The following is a 16,473-nucleotide window of genomic DNA, read 5'->3' as shown; positions in this document are numbered from 1 at the left end:
TTAAATGTGGATTTTCTGAAGCTCAAGCTGTGCAGGAGTGGGGAACTACATGAGGGATTTTACTTTGGGTCATCAAATTCCTTTGATGAATATTTTTTGGTAGTGGCCAAGGAAGGAGAGAAGAAATGGCAAAATGATAGTAAAATAGTATGCAGATAGCTGTGTCAGTGACCTCCTTTGCATCCTTGGAAGAGGCTGTGCACCCAAAGAGAGCAACGTCAGAAGAATCTGCAAGATCATTAACGTTCCCCTGTGACAATGGATGGACAAAGTGACTGGAAAGAAGTGAGAGTTTGCCCTGAAGCAGGTGCCCAGATGTGAGTGTACCCCATCAGATAAGCTTGGCAGGTTGTCCCCAGCAGTTCCAGTTGTCCCCAGCAGTTCCAGTGCTCAGTTACCTCTGCTCTGCAACCCAAAACACCAGTAAGGCTCGAGCTAGTCCAAGGTAGCAAGAGGGAGTGCTGTTGGGCTGAGCAGGAGCTGCTGGACAGATTGTGATGCTGGTGTCCCACTCACCCACAGAATTTATCAAATGAAATAATATCAGCCACATTGCATGACGTCCTTGTGTCCTGTCCCAGATGGATTAGAGGCAGGATTATCCAGCCTTTCAAGCACATGATTTGTGTTGCAGCTCTGTATTAAGGTAGTTTACAACAGACCCCAATTTTGTCACTGGTGTGTATGGATGCAATACATGAGATTATAAATGGGATGCCAGCAAAGCTGTTGATGAGGTGTCAGCTCAAGTCTTGCCTGGGGTCGTTACAGCCCCGTCAGAGCCAGCCCTGCCCTGGGAGGGACCCAGGTTCAGCTGGAGCAGCATGGGGGAGGCAGAAGAAAGATTGTCCTCTGTGGCAGGCAACATATAAAATAACATCTTTAATTAGTCATTGCCCATCTGCACTAATTATAGAACCAACCTGACCAGGAGGTGCTACCCACCACATCCCAAACACACAGGGACTGTGTCCCTCCATCCCCTCTCTCAGGCTTAATGTGTAATTCTTCTCCCTCTTCCCAAGTGTCCAGTGGGGTTTGTAGTTCTGCACTAACAGTCCCGGCTCAGGGAGTTTTCATCAGAGAGTGTTATGCTTTGGCAAGGTCTAGATGTTTTCTCACTCCCTTTTCGATGCCTCCAAGTTCCTGTTTTCTCTCGACCTTGACCCTCTTGTTTTTCCTAATTTTTGTACACTTTAATCCTACAGTGCGTAATAATTCACAGAGACACTGCTGCACTGACAACCTGTGCTTTTGGTATTCCCACATTTGTACAATTTTTCTGTTCTTTTATTTTTCAAAGCAAAACCAAAATACTTCTTTTCATTTAAACTGCTGGATCTGCATAGGGGATTGGGAGCAGAGGCTTTTCATAACTAAATGAGTCTGATGGAGGTACTGCCATATCTGATGGTGAATATGTAACCCCGGACAGAACAGAAAGGCTTTCACAGAATAGACTGTGAAGATGGTCAGGGAGCTGCAGGAAGCATGCAATGACAAATTCCTCCTCCAACAACCCCTCAGCTACAAAACCTGCTGGTGGGGAAAGCTGATGACAAACCCTTGGGTATCGCAGATTGCCTCCAGTTTTTATGCACATACGTTAATGCATTGGATGCTAATATTTCACATGGAAGTCTATTCTTCTTGTTTACCATCTTAGCTGTGAAATGCTGTCAAGTTCCATCCTTCCCCCGCACATTTTATCTTAACTCAATCCCCTGCCTGCTCAGTGACTTCATGTTTTAGAATAACTTTGGCTACTTCAAATCATTCATTCGTGACTCTTCTCCATTATCTCCTTTCCAGACTAGACAATTACAGCTCTGTCAGTCACCCTGGGGATAGGAGTTGCCTTGTGCTCGCCTCTCTCCAACTCGGTGATGATGTGACCTTGGTTATCCAAAATCTCCAGGGAAACCTGGAGCTCACCAATAATGATGGGTTTGGATAATCGCTGCTGGCAGCTCTGCAGAATTCGAGCCTTCACTTGTGACACTCCCAATTAGCCACAGTGCTGGCAGGCTTCACGTTTGATCTGCTGAGCTCTGCACCGGGGAGGTAGGGGATGTAGGCTGCTCCTTGCTCGCCTGCAACCATGTCGCTATGACTTCTCTGGGCCCGCAGGACCCTGAACTATGCTAGAAAAATGGTTTTGGGGGAGATTGTGATACCTGTTTGGTGCCAGGCAGGAGAAGAGGTGGGGAGAGCAGCACACTGGGCTCTGGTTGCCACCCTTACCCTGGCAAAGACCAATATCAGGGGAAGAGAAGTTTTTTTTTAACGTTCATTCCCAGTTTGGGCCATGTCAGATACTTGCCATCTTTGGGACTGAGTGGGCAGAAGCAGTGTCCCAGCCACAAAAAAGCTGACAGAGGCAGCCTGACAGGTCTCTTCTTCAGGCTCAGCTGGATGCAACCAAAGAGATGGTGGGCAAAGAGGGAATGAGGAGGTGAAGGGCAAGGGGCAGACTGGAGTTAACTGCTCGTTACCCACGGCAAGCAGTTGGGTTTCTCATGCTGTTTGCTTCCCCATCTCTTCCTTTGAGATGTCTAGACAGTATAATAATCCAATTTATGGAACTGCTCGAGCCCCTGTGAGTGCAGCAGTGCTTTTCTGAGACAAGTACCAGAGCACAGGCAGCCGACTTCATGGGGGGGAGCCAGAGAAAGGACTGAAGCTTCTTCCCACCCAAAACCAAGCAAGATAAGTCAAGACTTCTAAGGAGAGAACTTTCTGCCATCCCACCTCTGCTGGTGGGGGGAACCAAGCACTGAATGCTGTGAGCCCACCACCAGGCGTGGGCAACCTCCCTCCCCCCAGAGACCAGTGTCTCAGACTCTGCCCCACAGAAGGTGTCAGCATGTGGTCATGTCCCTCTCCTCAGCCACACCATCTCCTTGGCACAGGTCTTGCTTCCCTCGGAGCCAGGCAGCAGCAGAGCATATGTGTCTCTGAGAGCAGAAATGGACCAGAAATATTGCATATTTTGAAAGAATGGCTTCTTTATTGGTCTGCTTATTTAGAATGATAGAATCATAGAATTTTCTGGGTTGGAAGGGACCTTTAAGATCATTTGGTCCAACCATCAACCTAACTGATAAAAAAAATATCACTAAACCATGTCAGTAATGTCAACCTGGCTTTTGAATCCCTCCAGGGATGGGGCCTCAACCACTGCCCTGGGCAGCCCATTCCAAGGCTTAATAACCCTTTCCATGAATTTTTTTTTCCTAATCTCCAACCTGAACCTCCCCTGGTGCAACTTGAGGCCGTTTCCTCTTGTCCCATCTCCTGTTCCCTGGGAGAAGAGACCGACCCCCCCTGGCTACCCCCTCCTTTCAGGGAGTTGGAGAGAGCGAGAAGGTCTCCCCTCAGCCTCCTTCTCTCCAGGCTGAACACCCCCAGCTCCACCCTCATCCCCAAGACCATCTCTGTAAGCACTTATTTCAATGAAAAGATTATCTCACCCTCTGCTTACTGAGGAGAGACTGAGGAGAGCAGCACTTTGCATCTGAAAGCTGGGAAACACCTACCGAGTGAGTGGAGCTCTCTGATGCTGGAGTCAAACTACAACTTCTCCTGTTGATAGAAGAATCTCAAGGGGGAACAAAAACAAGCGAGAGAAAGGGCAAGAGGCTGTGTCTTGGCTACATCCAGAGCCCTTTCCCCCCAGGAACCTGTGCTCAATTAGACATCAAGCACTGCAAAATCTCATTCATAAAAAAAAGAAGCTATTTTCTTGCCCCTTTTTTCTTACTCTGGCAAGGTTTTGCTTGCTGTACAAGTTTTTCCAAATGAAAAAAAAAAAAAAAATTCTTTCTGAATTAAAACCATGTGCTTCCATCTAGATTAATGGCTTTTTCTCTGAGAGCTGCAAATGACTTTTTAAGAATGGGGTTTTCTAATGGAATGTAAATAGAGGCTTTCTCTTTGAACACACCGGCAGCAAAACAGCAGTGGAGCTCTCGAGAAAGAAAGAGCTCCTTGGCTCCTGCTTCCTGGGGAGCTGAGAGTGCCATTGCCCACGGATCAGGGAAAGGTTCACAGAATCACAGAATCTTCTAGGTTGGAAGGGACCTTAAAGATCATCTTGTCCAACCGTCAACCCGACTGACAAAAATAGACACCCACACAACAAACAAGGAGCATCATCACTAAACCAGACCTCCCAGCACTACATCAACCCGGCTTTTGAACACCTCCAGGGATGGTGCCTCAACCACCTCCCTGGGCAGCCCATTCCAAGGGCTGAGAACCCTTTCAGTGAAAAAATTTTTCCTAATATTGTTTCGTTGTGCTTTTCCTAATATGAGTTCGTTGCGCTTCACTCTCGCCTCGTTATCTCGCTGCCCTGTCTAGCTGATGGGGAGAGACACCTCCCGAGCAGCTCCTCTCCTCCTTGGGCTGGGCCCAATCCCCCTGTGCCGAGACAGCCCTGGGCAGTTGGGATTTGTTGTGCTTTTTCGGTTTAGCAGCGGGACGGTGCGTATCCGTGAGAACACCGACAATCCTTTTGTTAATGAGACTCCCGAGTAGGTTAAAATCGTCATGAAAAATTAATGAGACTGCAAAACACTGCTTCCCACGTAGTCTGCCAAGGAAAGTTTAGTTTTATAATCCTCCCCATTGACTCGTCTGAAGAGCCTCACCCCCGGCAGGTACTGCTCTGCGGGGAAGGTGTGTGTGAAGAGAAGGTGTGTGTCCAGAGAAGGGTGACAAAGATGGTGAGGGGTCTGGAGAATAAGTCTTATGAGGAGAGGCTGAGGGAACTGGGGTTATTCAGCCTGGAGAAGAGGAGGCTGAGGGGAGACCTTATTGCTCTCTCCAACTCCCTGAAAGGAGGGTGTAGAGAGGTGGGGGGCGGTCTCTTCTCTCAAGTCACAGGCGACAGGACGAGAGGAAATGGCCTCAAGTTGCGCCAGGGGAGGTTCAGGCTGGATATTAGGAAAAATTTTTTCACTGAAAGGGTTCTCAGCCCTTGGAATGGGCTGCCCAGGGAGGGGGTTGAGGCCCCATCCCTGGAGGTGTTCAAAAGCCGGGTTGATGTAGTGCTGGGAGGTCTGGTTTAGTGATGATGCTCCTTGTTTGTTGTGTGGGTGTCTATTTTTGTCAGTGAGGTTGACGGTTGGACAAGATGATCTTTAAGGTCCCTTCCAACCTAGAAGATTCTGTGATTCTGTGATTCTGTGATGGGATCCCACCAGCCCCAAAGGGCTCGAGATCCCCACCGTGTCCCCAGCACCACAGTGGGGCTGGATGCACTTTGCTCTGTCTGCTCTGGCTGTGTGAAAGGGAAGATCATGTTTGCTAAGTCTGGTTTTGAAGAAAAATAAACAAAAAGAAATGAAACTAAACAGAAGGAGGAAGGAAAACACCACCTTGCGATCCCAGTGGGAAAAAGGCCAGAAGGAAGGCAGCGTTTTCAAACACCTGTATCTTTCTGATGATGAATTGAGCACTGATGATAAAGAGCATCGGCGGGGACCAGAGGATGGGGACGAGAGAGCTCACCCTTTAGCACCTACACAAAGAGCCTTGCATTTCCGTGTCCCCATGCTGAGGGGGGAGAGAGCTATCTTCTGGCACTTCATTGCCATAAATTTTAGTTTCTGAGTGAGCAGCCCCAGTGAAATTCAAAATACACCTGTTTCAGGTGGCTTAGCTCACCTCTGTGACTTCACTCTCGGGGGCACAGCATTCCTTCTGAAGGCCCTGTGTGAATGAGCAAGGCTCACCCGGGCAAGCAGAGCTACCAGGGCTTCAGCCACAGCTCTGACCCCACCACACACCCGAGGCTTAAACCTGTGCTGGATTGTGGAGTCACTCAGCGACACCACGAGAGGCCGAGATCTTCAGAGCCCTCTAAAGAGAAGAGACCGCCCCGTGGGTGCCCCCAGGCAGTGGAGGGTGTCTCAGCACGAATATCCTGGCTTTCAGCAGGAGTTTGTGTGCTGCTGACCTGGGGCTGGGCTTGTGCAAACGCAATGGGGAGAGCTCGGGGGATCCGTTGCCTCCGGTCTAACAAATGGCAACGGGCTTCTTTGCGAATTTGGGGGTGGCTCCTTGCCCGTGGTTATGGGCTTGTTGACGTTTCCAGAAAATGGCACTGCTTGTGGCTGCCAGCCTGGCTGGGGCGAGCAGGTGAGGGAGCATATGGCGCCGCGGGGAGCGGCTGCGGGGGTGAGGGCAGAGAGCTCCGGAGGGAAACCCTGCCTGCCCCGAGCCTGGCGCTGCGGGACCGGGACATGCTGGGCTCCACCGACAATGGCCCACCCGCTGCTGCAGGAGGGAGAGCTCACCGTGTTGCGGGATAAAATCCAGCCGGGAAGGCCGGGGCGCCCGAGGCGGTGGGCTCGGCACGGTGTGCCGGGGGCAGCCCGGGCAGCGGCGGGGCACCACACATCGCCCCGACCCGGGGGTGGGCAGCTCGGCAGGGGCTTTGCCCGCCCTCCCGCAGAGAGGACGGGACGCACCTCACAGCATTCCTTCTGAAGGCCCTGTGTGAATGAGCAAGGCTCACCCGGGCAAGCAGAGCTACCAGGGCTTCAGCCACAGCTCTGACCCCACCACACACCCGAGGCTTAAACCTGTGCTGGATTGTGGAGTCACTCAGCGAGACCACGAGAGGCCGAGATCTTCAGAGCCCTCTAAAGAGAAGAGACCGCCCCGTGGGTGCCCCCAGGCAGTGGAGGGTGTCTCAGCACGAATATCCTGGCTTTCAGCAGGAGTTTGTGTGCTGCTGACCTGGGGCTGGGCTTGTGCAAACGCAATGGGGAGAGCTCGGGGGATCCGTTGCCTCCGGTCTAACAAATGGCAACGGGCTTCTTTGCGAATTTGGGGGTGGCTCCTTGCCCGTGGTGGAGTCCCCATCCCTGGCTGTGTTTAAAGGCCGTTTAGATGCAGTGCTGAGGGACATGGTGTAGGGGAGGACTTTGTAGAGTAGCGGAGATGGTTGGACTCGATGATCCCAAGGGTCTCTTCCAACCTAGACCATTCTATGATTCTATGATTCTATGAACCTTAAAGATCACCCAGTTCCCACCCCCTGCAGGGACACCTTCCACTAGACCTGGGTGCTCAAAGCACCCTCCAGCCTGGTCTTGCTTGGGTGGCAACACCCTCATCTCAGCGGTTGTGCCTCTGCTTTGGCCCAACCTGAGAAGGTCCCAGAAGCGCTCCCAGCCCCCCCTGGCAGGGGCAGGGCAGTGTTTGGAAGGGTGTGGGTTCACTCTCTGGATTTTAGGAGCATTAAATAACTGAGAAATTTCTTGAAATAGATGGTAGTTTTGAAACAACTGGGTTGAAAGCACAGAGAACACAAGGAGGTCAGACACCTTCCCCTTCTTGCAGGATCCCGCTGACACTGGCTGTTGATACCACAAAAGTGGCCTGCCAGCCACGGATGTCCCCTTGTGCCGAGGGGAGAGCTTCCCACCCAGCTTGTGGAAAACTCAGGGTGGCTGCTCCTTCCACAGCCTCTTCCATGCCCATGGCTGTGACACTGCTTGTGCTCGGAAGGGCCTGGGCCTTTCTCACAACCATGTGTGTGGCCCTGGGAGTGACCTTCTCCCTTCTCATCATCCTTTGCATGGCCCTGGGAGTGACCTTCTCCCTTCTCATCATCCTGTGCGTGGCCATGGTGATGGCTACGACCTCCTTTCTCATGGCCCTCACTGCGGCAGTGACCTTCTTTCTCATGAGGGTGGCACCCATTTCGCTTCACGTGCTCCAGAAAAGCTGAAGGGAAAAGGGAGAGTCTTAGAGCAGAGAGTATCCTGTGACTCCCCCTAATCCTCTCACTGCTTAGAATAAGCCCTTCCTGCCTTAATGACTTAAATGCCCAAGACAGTTTAAAGGACAAGAAGCTTTTCCTAATGCCAGGGTGGGTGATTCTCTCCAACCGCAGGCTGATGCCTCTCCTGACCCATCAAGAGGGAGTTTCTAAGGACGGGCTGCAGGCCAGGCTGGTGTCCCAGCACCACCATCCCTGCTGGGCTGTGGGGTGCTGCCTGCACCCCGGGCATCCCAGCCTGATGATCCCTGCTGGTTTGTGTCACAAGGTGCTGCCCATACCCAGGGGACCAGCCCTCTTCCCTGAGCCTTAGCCACAGAAATGTTGCTTGCCTGGTAGGATCAGATACACCGTGAGGAGCAGCTACAGCGTAGCTTGTATTGTGTGGCCCAGCAGGAAAGACTGAAACCTGGTATCTGCTGCAAAGATTGGCTGGCATTAATGTGATGACAAGGACATGGGTGCTATTTCCTTTTTCTTTCTTCCTGGTGCTAAATAATAATACTTGCAACAGTAATGATAATAATAAAGCCATGGGGGCTGAAAGGATGGTGGGAACAGGCTGAATTGCAAACATCCCACAGCTTCTGACAGACAGTCACATCCTACAGCTTTCAGCTTGGCTCAGCCCCATGTGCGAACTCCTTGTCTGTGAAGTGGAGGGGGGATCACACTTCCTCACTCCCACAGCTCCACAGGTTTCCTCCGTGGCCTGTGAGGTATTCGAGACAGTGATTTATTTTTTTTAATTGCCCTTACCCAGGGCCTACAGCAGGGCTCGTGCCCCCAGCGAAGCACGGTGGGAGGCAGGCACTGGGGCTGCCACATCCCTCGGGGGCTGCTGTGACAGGCCGGGGCTGGGGCGGTTGGTCGGGGTGTCACATTTGTCACCTTGGCTTTTTCCCTCTCCTGGGCAGGGTGAGAGCTGGCTCTTTGCCATGGCAACCCACAGCACAGACCCGACAGCATCAGACCCATCCAGTGGTCCCCGCTGTCCCTCCCACATGAAGGAAGGTGGAGCAGGGTGACAGAGAGGGACAGAGAGAGACGTGACCAAAGGAAAAAAAAAAGTGGAAGCAAAGAGAAAAATAGCAAAAAAGAGTCAGGGATATTAAAAAAAAACGACTGACAGTAATGGATATGTGTGGAAAAGAGAAAAAAGCTGGTGAGCAGAGAAAGGAGGACAGAGGGAAATATATGAGCAGGGGAACGGGACAAAGATGCACTGGGAGTGCTGTGAGAGGGGGCTGAGGGGTGAGGCAGGTTATGAAGCTGCTGTGCTGCAAAAAACTCTGTCATCTGAGACAGCAATTTTCTGCTGCTGACCCTGAGAAACTTAGGGGATCCATCAACTGCTCCTCCTTTCATAAAAAGTATCCAAGAGCAGAAAGGCTGCTGGCTCAGGGCTTGAGCTCCACAAGCAGGGCTCAAAACCCCCACTGTAGTAAAAGGCTTAGGTATTGACACATGGAAAAAGGTAAGAAAGTACCACTCCTGAGAGAGCCAGGGCATCCTTCTCCTCTGCACAACTCCTGGAGAGCCAGGGCATCCATCTCCTCTGTACCAAAAGTATCCAAGAGCAGAAAGGCTGCTGGCTCAGGGCTTGAGCTCCCCAAGCGGGGCTCAAAACCCCTGCTGTAGTAAAGGGCTTAGGTATTGACACATGGAAAAAGGTAAGAAAGTACCGCTCCTGAGAGAGCCAGGGCATCCATCCTCCCTCTCCCCCCAAAGTCATTAAGAAGGCTCCCTTTATCTTTAGGAGTACCAGCCCAGCTTTGGGAGTAGGAGCCAGGCGTATCCCTGTTTCTCCCTCTTGCTGCCCTGGGAGATGTTTTGGGGTTTGGCCCCTCTGGAAGTGCAGGCTGGGCTATTTTGTGGTTCTAAACTGTAAAACTAGTTGTTAAAGACACTACACTGGCTGGCATCCCTGGGATGGCACAGGGAGTGAAGGTGATTCCTGCCCCAGGAGCTACACGTGCTCTTCTTCCCAGTCATTTCCAGTTCCTTCCTTCACTTGGCTCCCTCAGAGTAGGACAGAAAGGGAGATCCAGTGTCAGCAGCAGCCTGCAGAAGAAAGCCAAATCTTGGGCAAAACCTGAGAGTATCTCAGTAGCAGCCAAAGGACCACCCACCAGGTCTATAAGGGGCTGTTCCACCAGGAGGTGACCAATGAAGAAAAGTAAGAGTAGGGCAACAGGAATAAAAAATGAAAGAGTGTTTATTGCAGTTGAAGACACCTCTTTCTCAGCCCCCACGTGTGCCCGTGACTAACACCAAGGCAGGTCCCATATGCAAAGAGGCTCCTGCTCACAAAAACATCACTGAGCTGTGCACGAGCTCATGGCTGAGCTTGAAAACCAGAGAGAGCTGTGATGGTCATCTCACTCCTCTGCAACACAGACCATGGTATTCCCATCAGTCACTGTGTGGGTGAACCTGGGGGCTGCTGGAGACACACACAGCTCCCAGCAGAGCTCCATCATCCACCCACCAGTGGCACAAGCTGCAAGGCAAGCAAGTGGTGCTCTCCTGGGGCTTTAAAACAGCCATTTTGGTGGTTTGGTGGGTACTCCAGGCACCGGAGGCAGGAAAATGAGATAGAAACATTACCTACATAGAAATACACTGGTGCTTTTTCCAGCTGGGGCAAATCCTCAGGGTTTTGCTTCCCTGATGGAAGCAATTCACAACAAGCAGCACGAGAGCCTACACACCACATGGTTATCCCCCAGCTGGGCCATCTCCACCAGCCGGTGCAGCCACGTTGCAGAGGGATGCTCCAAAACAAGGCCCTGCCTTTCAATTTTTCCTAATATCCAGCCTGAACCTCCCCTGGCGCAACTTGAGGCCATTTCCTCTGGTCCTGTCGCCTGTGACTTGAGAGAAGAGACCGACCCCCACCTCTCTACACCCTCCTTTCAGGGAGTTGGAGAGAGCAAGGAGGTCTCCCCTCAGCCTCCTCTTCTCCAGGCTGAATAACCCCAGCTCCCTCAGCCTCTCCTCATAAGACTTATTCTCCAGACCCCTCACCAGCTTTGTTGCCCTTCTCTGGATGGAAAATGATATAGATAGAAACATTACCTACACACTGGTGCTTCTTCCAGCTGGGGCAAATCCTCAGGGTTTTGCTTCCCTGATGGAAGCAATTCACAACAAGCAGCACGAGAGCCTACACACCACATGGTTATCCCCCAGCTGGGCCATCTCCACCAGCCGGTGCAGCCACGTTGCAGAGGGATGCTCCAAAACAAGGCCCTGCCTTTCTGGCCAGACACCCAGCTCTGCTGTGTGTGCCTGGTGTCGCGAGCAGCCGGTGCCAGCACGGAGGGAGAAACAGCAAGTCCTGCAGTCCTGCTGCCAACTGAGATGAACAGACTGCTGCAAGTAGGGCTGCGTTGGTGCCACGCCATCCACATCCAAGGAGGGGGCTGGCAGGGAGCAGGAGCTTCTCCCAGACCTTCGCCCGGACCCGCTGTGTGGGCTCGCACCCCCCCGCAGTGGGGCTGGCTGTGGTGGCCAAACGGCTGGAAGCCAGGAGTCCCTTTCTTCAAAATCTTCTTGGCTCTTGCCCCGGCACTGCAGCAGTAGAGGAGCTGCCTGTGCCCATCAGGACACACCATCAGCCAGGAGCTGCTGCTCTTCCCAGTGCCTGTTGCCATTTAGGATATTGCCACTCTGTGGCCTTTCTGTGCTTGGCCAGTTTGAGACTGGTAGAGGAGATCTCAGTGCCATTCTAGGGGAGGCACGTGCCGGTCCCAAGATTTCATCCCCTTACAGGAAAAAAACATAAGAATGAGGAGGAAGGATGAACAAATGGGGCTCCCAAACTGTTTTAGGAAGAGAAATGATGCCCACAAAATTCACAGAATCACAGATTCACAGAACGCTATGGGGCTGGAAGGGACCTCTGGAGATCATCTCCAGCACCTTGCCGGAGCAGGCCCACGCAGAGCAGATTGCAGAGGAATGTGTCCAGGAGGGTTTTGAATGTCTCCAGAGAAGGAGACTCCACCATCTCTCTCTCTCTCTTCCAGGGCTCTGCCACCCTCAAAGTGAAGAAGTTCCACCTCATGTTTAGGTGGAACTTCTTATGGTCAAGTTTGTGCCTGTTGCCCCTTGACCTGTCCCTGTGCACCACTGAAAAAAGACTGGCCCCATCCTCCTGATGCCCATCCTTTAAGTATTTATAGGCGTTGATCAGTTTCCCCCTCAGCCCTCTCTTCCCCAGACTAAAAAGCTGAGACCTTCCTTCATCCAGAGGAACGTTTTCTTCCCCAGCACCTGGCAAAGGCCGATGCTGAGTCAGCAGGATGGAGGCAGAGTGGTCTGGACCGGTCTCTTTGGATGGGGACGCATCCCTGCCCCTCTTGCTGCAGGCAGTGCTGCCCTGGGTCGCAGGAATTCCGTGCTCAAAGCTGATTGCTTGCAATGGTGACACCACCACAGTGTTTTGGACAGTGCAAAATCACTCATGTTATGAGTTTTTCCTGGACAGCCAAGCCCTTGGAGTCAGCGTGGTGAAGGCAGGGCTGGAGATGGCCGTGTAGCTGCTCCGTCTGCAGGAGGCTGCCTGCTTCCAAGCCACGTGCAACGTCTGGCAGATCCGCAGCCAGCGACGTTCCAGCCCTGCCCTGTCACTGCTCACTGGAGCAATAAAATAGCAAGGGTATTTTCACTCCTCAAAGCCAGGACAGCGTGCCAGGCACCTCCCGTGCTGGAAGATTTCCCCGGGTACAGCAGCAGCAGTCCTGGCCTCTTCTGCTTCATAAACCTCCCGTGGTCCCAGCCCGTGAAATTGCTTCCGCAGCCAGAGCCCGGGTCCGTGGTGGGGCTGGTGCTGTGTGAGCACATCCAGCCCCACTCACCTTCACTGCACAGGGGAGTGCAGCCACCTGCCTTCTGCAACCTCAGGAGGGCTGAATTTAGAGATAGAAGTATAGAAGATGAATTTGAGATACAAGTATCTCAAGGGAGGGTTGAAGGAGGAGGGAGCCAGACTCTTTTCAGTGGTTCCCAGTGAGAGGACAAGGGGCAATGGGCACAAGTTGGAACATAAAGGGTTCCACTCAAATATGAGGAGAAACTTCTTCACAGTGAGGGTGGCAGAGCCCTGGAACAGGCTGCCCAGGGAGGGTGTGTGGAGTCCCCTTCTCTGGAGATTTTCAAGACCCACCTGGATGCTCCTGAGTAACATGCTCTGACAAGCTCTAGGCAATCCTGCTTCAGCAGGGGAGTTGGACTAGATGATCTCTATGGTCCCTTCCAACTCTAAAATTCAGTGAAATTCAGGGAAATTCAGTGAAATTCAGTGAAATGCGCTTCAGTGGGGGTTGGAATGCCAAGACCTGAGTCAGTCCTGTTTATCCAAACAGCCACTCACATCTAGGCTGACACTTGTGCCAAAAACGCTGGCACTGGGTGCCTAAAGAGAAAGGCCTGGGTGCCTGGTCGGTCCCCCTGACAGACCCGCTCTGCTCTGCTGCTCATCTGCTGGGCAACGCTGTCACACACAGCAGGAGTTATGTCTCTGCAGACATTTGCACCCACCAGAGCCTCTCTTCTTCCTCCTCACAGCTCCATCTCCGTGAGTCAGCTGAACTGGCTTCCTCTGGCTTGTGGGCACACTGATGCTGGGAATTCTGAGAAACATAACTACTGAAAAAATAAGATTTAGTGCCTATTTATTCCAAGCCATTTGTGACCACTCTGTCCTGGGCTGGGGGTGGAGGAGCTGTCACCTTCCAAAATCTGTGCCAAGTTGTCTGTGCCGATGGGAAGCCCCCTGCACAGCCTGTGCATCAGGGTAAGGTATGGGATTTCCAAGGAAATCAGGCTCACGGGGCAATTTAAATGGCCAGTGATCATTTCTGCCCATCACATGTGCCCAGGTGTGTGCTGGAGCATGGCCCATGTGCTGCACAGGAGGAGAGGTCCCTGCAGGGCCCCCCTCTCCTTGGGGTGACTGCGAGGTCCCTGCAGAGCTGGAGACCTTTGAGTGGCTGCTGACACAGCACCATGGGCTGAGAAGGTACCAGGCACATGGCAATCACATTTCTGGGCACCAGTACATCGCAAAGCGAAGCAAATAAGAGATGTGATGAGTTTACTGAGTGTTTGAAGGGGCAGGAAGGACATGGAGACCCAAGTCAGCATTGTCTTGGCAGGGAAAAATCTCCCTGTGGATAGATTGTACCCTTTTCTGCAGCACTTCTGCTGGGAGCGCAGCCACGTCTGCTCTGACGCAGCCCATATGTTCACACCATCTCCCAGCGTGACTGACAGCGAGCCAGTTCCCTCAGAGCATCCCCAGATAGCCCAGAGCAGCTCGTCCTCTGCCTGTAAATATTCTTCTTACGAGCATTTGGGACATAAGTTCTCACCCTGGGGATGGCCGGGGAAAGCACTGGGATGTATCAACATACCTTGGCTCACGGTGTCTGTTACAGTACCTTCTCCAGCTTCCAAAAGCTTTGAAAATCACAGTAGAATTTTAGTGGAACAGAGGATCTTGCCAACAGCCTGCACGGGGTGGTCCTGCCAGGTCTCAGCCACATACTCCTCTGAGATCAAACACTTCAAAACCAGCCATCCCCTTTCCGAGGCTCCCGCCCTTCATAAGCCCCACATTTCAAGCCTTATTCTGCAAAGTACCCTATACCCAAGTGTCTCACAGCACGCTAACACCCAGCATTGAGATACCCGTGTCTCTGGAGTATAGAAAAGAAGATCTGGCCATAATAATGGGGCAAACACCCTCTTTTAAACCTTGAGAACAAATAAAGGTGTGTGACTGCTTAGCAGGAAGAGGCTGAGTCTTCAGGACAGCCCTGGTACCTCTGCACACCCTGCTTTCCTCAGGCTGTACCTGCTCCTGGCTCCATGCAGGGAAAGTGCTGCTGAAAAGGGCGAATTGCAGGTCAGTGAGTCTCAGGCACCAAGTTTTCACTCCAGAAGGACGGGCCGTTAATAACCGTGACAAGGAGGACAGTGGGACGGACCATTTGCTGGCAACACCTGGGGCCTCTAAGCTGTACAGGGGACCAGCTTTGCACAGAAGTGGGATTTTGGCTGATGCTGAGGAACACGCAGGTGAGGGATGAGCTCCTTTCTGCTGTCTGTGGGGCTGGGCACTTTGTCTGGAAACACAGAAAGGGCCACAGCTCCCAGATTTCAAAATACTTTTTTCTTTCTTTTTTTTTTTTTTTTTTCAGGTGACAAAAGTCTATTTTTTAATGTAATATTCTGTTCTGTTAAAAAGAAGGGGAGAAAGTGTTCATACCCTTCCTACAAATAAAGCACAAAGTGTCAATATCTTTCTACAGTACATCTGCACGCCTCCCTGGGGGATTTTTCATTATAAAATCATATCTCAGTTATCAAGTCTCAGCATCATAAAGCACATATGGGATATGTTTTTTTTTTTTTTTTTTTTTTTTTTTTTAAACAGGAGATTTGCTGATACAGGGTTTTTCATGTGAAAAAAAGTCTCTTTCCCTGAACTGACTTTTCAATGGGGGAAAAAAATGTTATAGAAACCCCTCCAACTATGGGAAATATTGTTAGATGGAGGTAGATATGCCCTTGGAGACTTATGTCCCCTGCTTTGCGTAGAGCCCTCCCGTGTCAGCAAAACTGTTTGCATTCAGAGTGTTTTGGCAGAGCCTCCTCCGCAGAGCTGTGTGATGCTCCGTGGTGTTCACAGCTCTGGGGGTCCCTCCCTCCCAGCCCGGGGGTCCCTTCCCCCCTCGGCTCGCTCCCCTCGTTAGCAGTGATGCTCACAGGAGGTCCCCAGCTCTGCCGGCTGCCCTGGGCTCGTCTGGCAGCTTTGCAGGCTGATACGAGCCGTGTTATCACCGCTGGGCAAACACAGCCCAGGGATCAGTTACCAGGAGACTCTGGGCCTTGTAATCTCATTTTTCAGTAGGGAGGTTGGCCTGAGAGCTCCAGGGAGCTCCCGCTCCAGCCCTGTGAAGAGAGGACGGTGTTGCTCTTTCTGTTGGGGCAAGGCTCATTTCAGGGGTTCCTGCTCTTTTGGGGACATTAAGGCAGTGCTGCCAGAGCTAAGGACAAGAGAAAGCCTCAGCCTGTGGATGCTGAGGAAAAGGAAACCAGAGGAAGGGTCTGCACAGCAGGGGTCTCAGCTCAGAAGTTTAACTTTTTATTTTACAACCTTAAGCTTTTTATTTTACAACCTTATTGTGTCAGTCTTTTCTTGGTGAATCTAAGCTCTGCCACAACCTTATTGTGTCAGTCTTTCCTTGGTGAATCTAAGCTTTGCCACAACACCTTCAAAATTGGAATATTACAGTCTTGCCAAGGACGAGTTTAAATTCCCACCACAAGAGCTAGTGCTAGCAGGGGTGGCTTCCCTAAAATGGGGTTGGTGGTTCTGGCAGGTTTCTGGACTGTTGCGAAGGTGATGGTCAAAGCTGCAGAGGAGAATAGGACCAGGTGCAATGAAGGACAGAAGAAGCACTCCAAAATGCAACCTTAATGCTGGCTGTTGACTGTAGCACTAACAAGTGCCAGAGAAACCCTCCTGCCCGCGTGGGGCTGGCAGATGGAGACATCCCATCCTCGCGGGGCTGAGCTGCCAGCCCCATTCCTGATCACTGTTTTAATTGCTAATCAGAGCTGAGCTGCTGTTAACCTTCCTCCCGTAAGCTCCTTAGTGC

Source organism: Calidris pugnax, unplaced genomic scaffold (assembly GCF_001431845.1).
Source record: "Calidris pugnax isolate Ruff unplaced genomic scaffold, ASM143184v1 scaffold98, whole genome shotgun sequence".
In the NCBI taxonomy this organism is placed as follows: domain Eukaryota; kingdom Metazoa; phylum Chordata; class Aves; order Charadriiformes; family Scolopacidae; genus Calidris; species Calidris pugnax.
Note: the sequence above shows the minus strand (reverse complement) of the source record.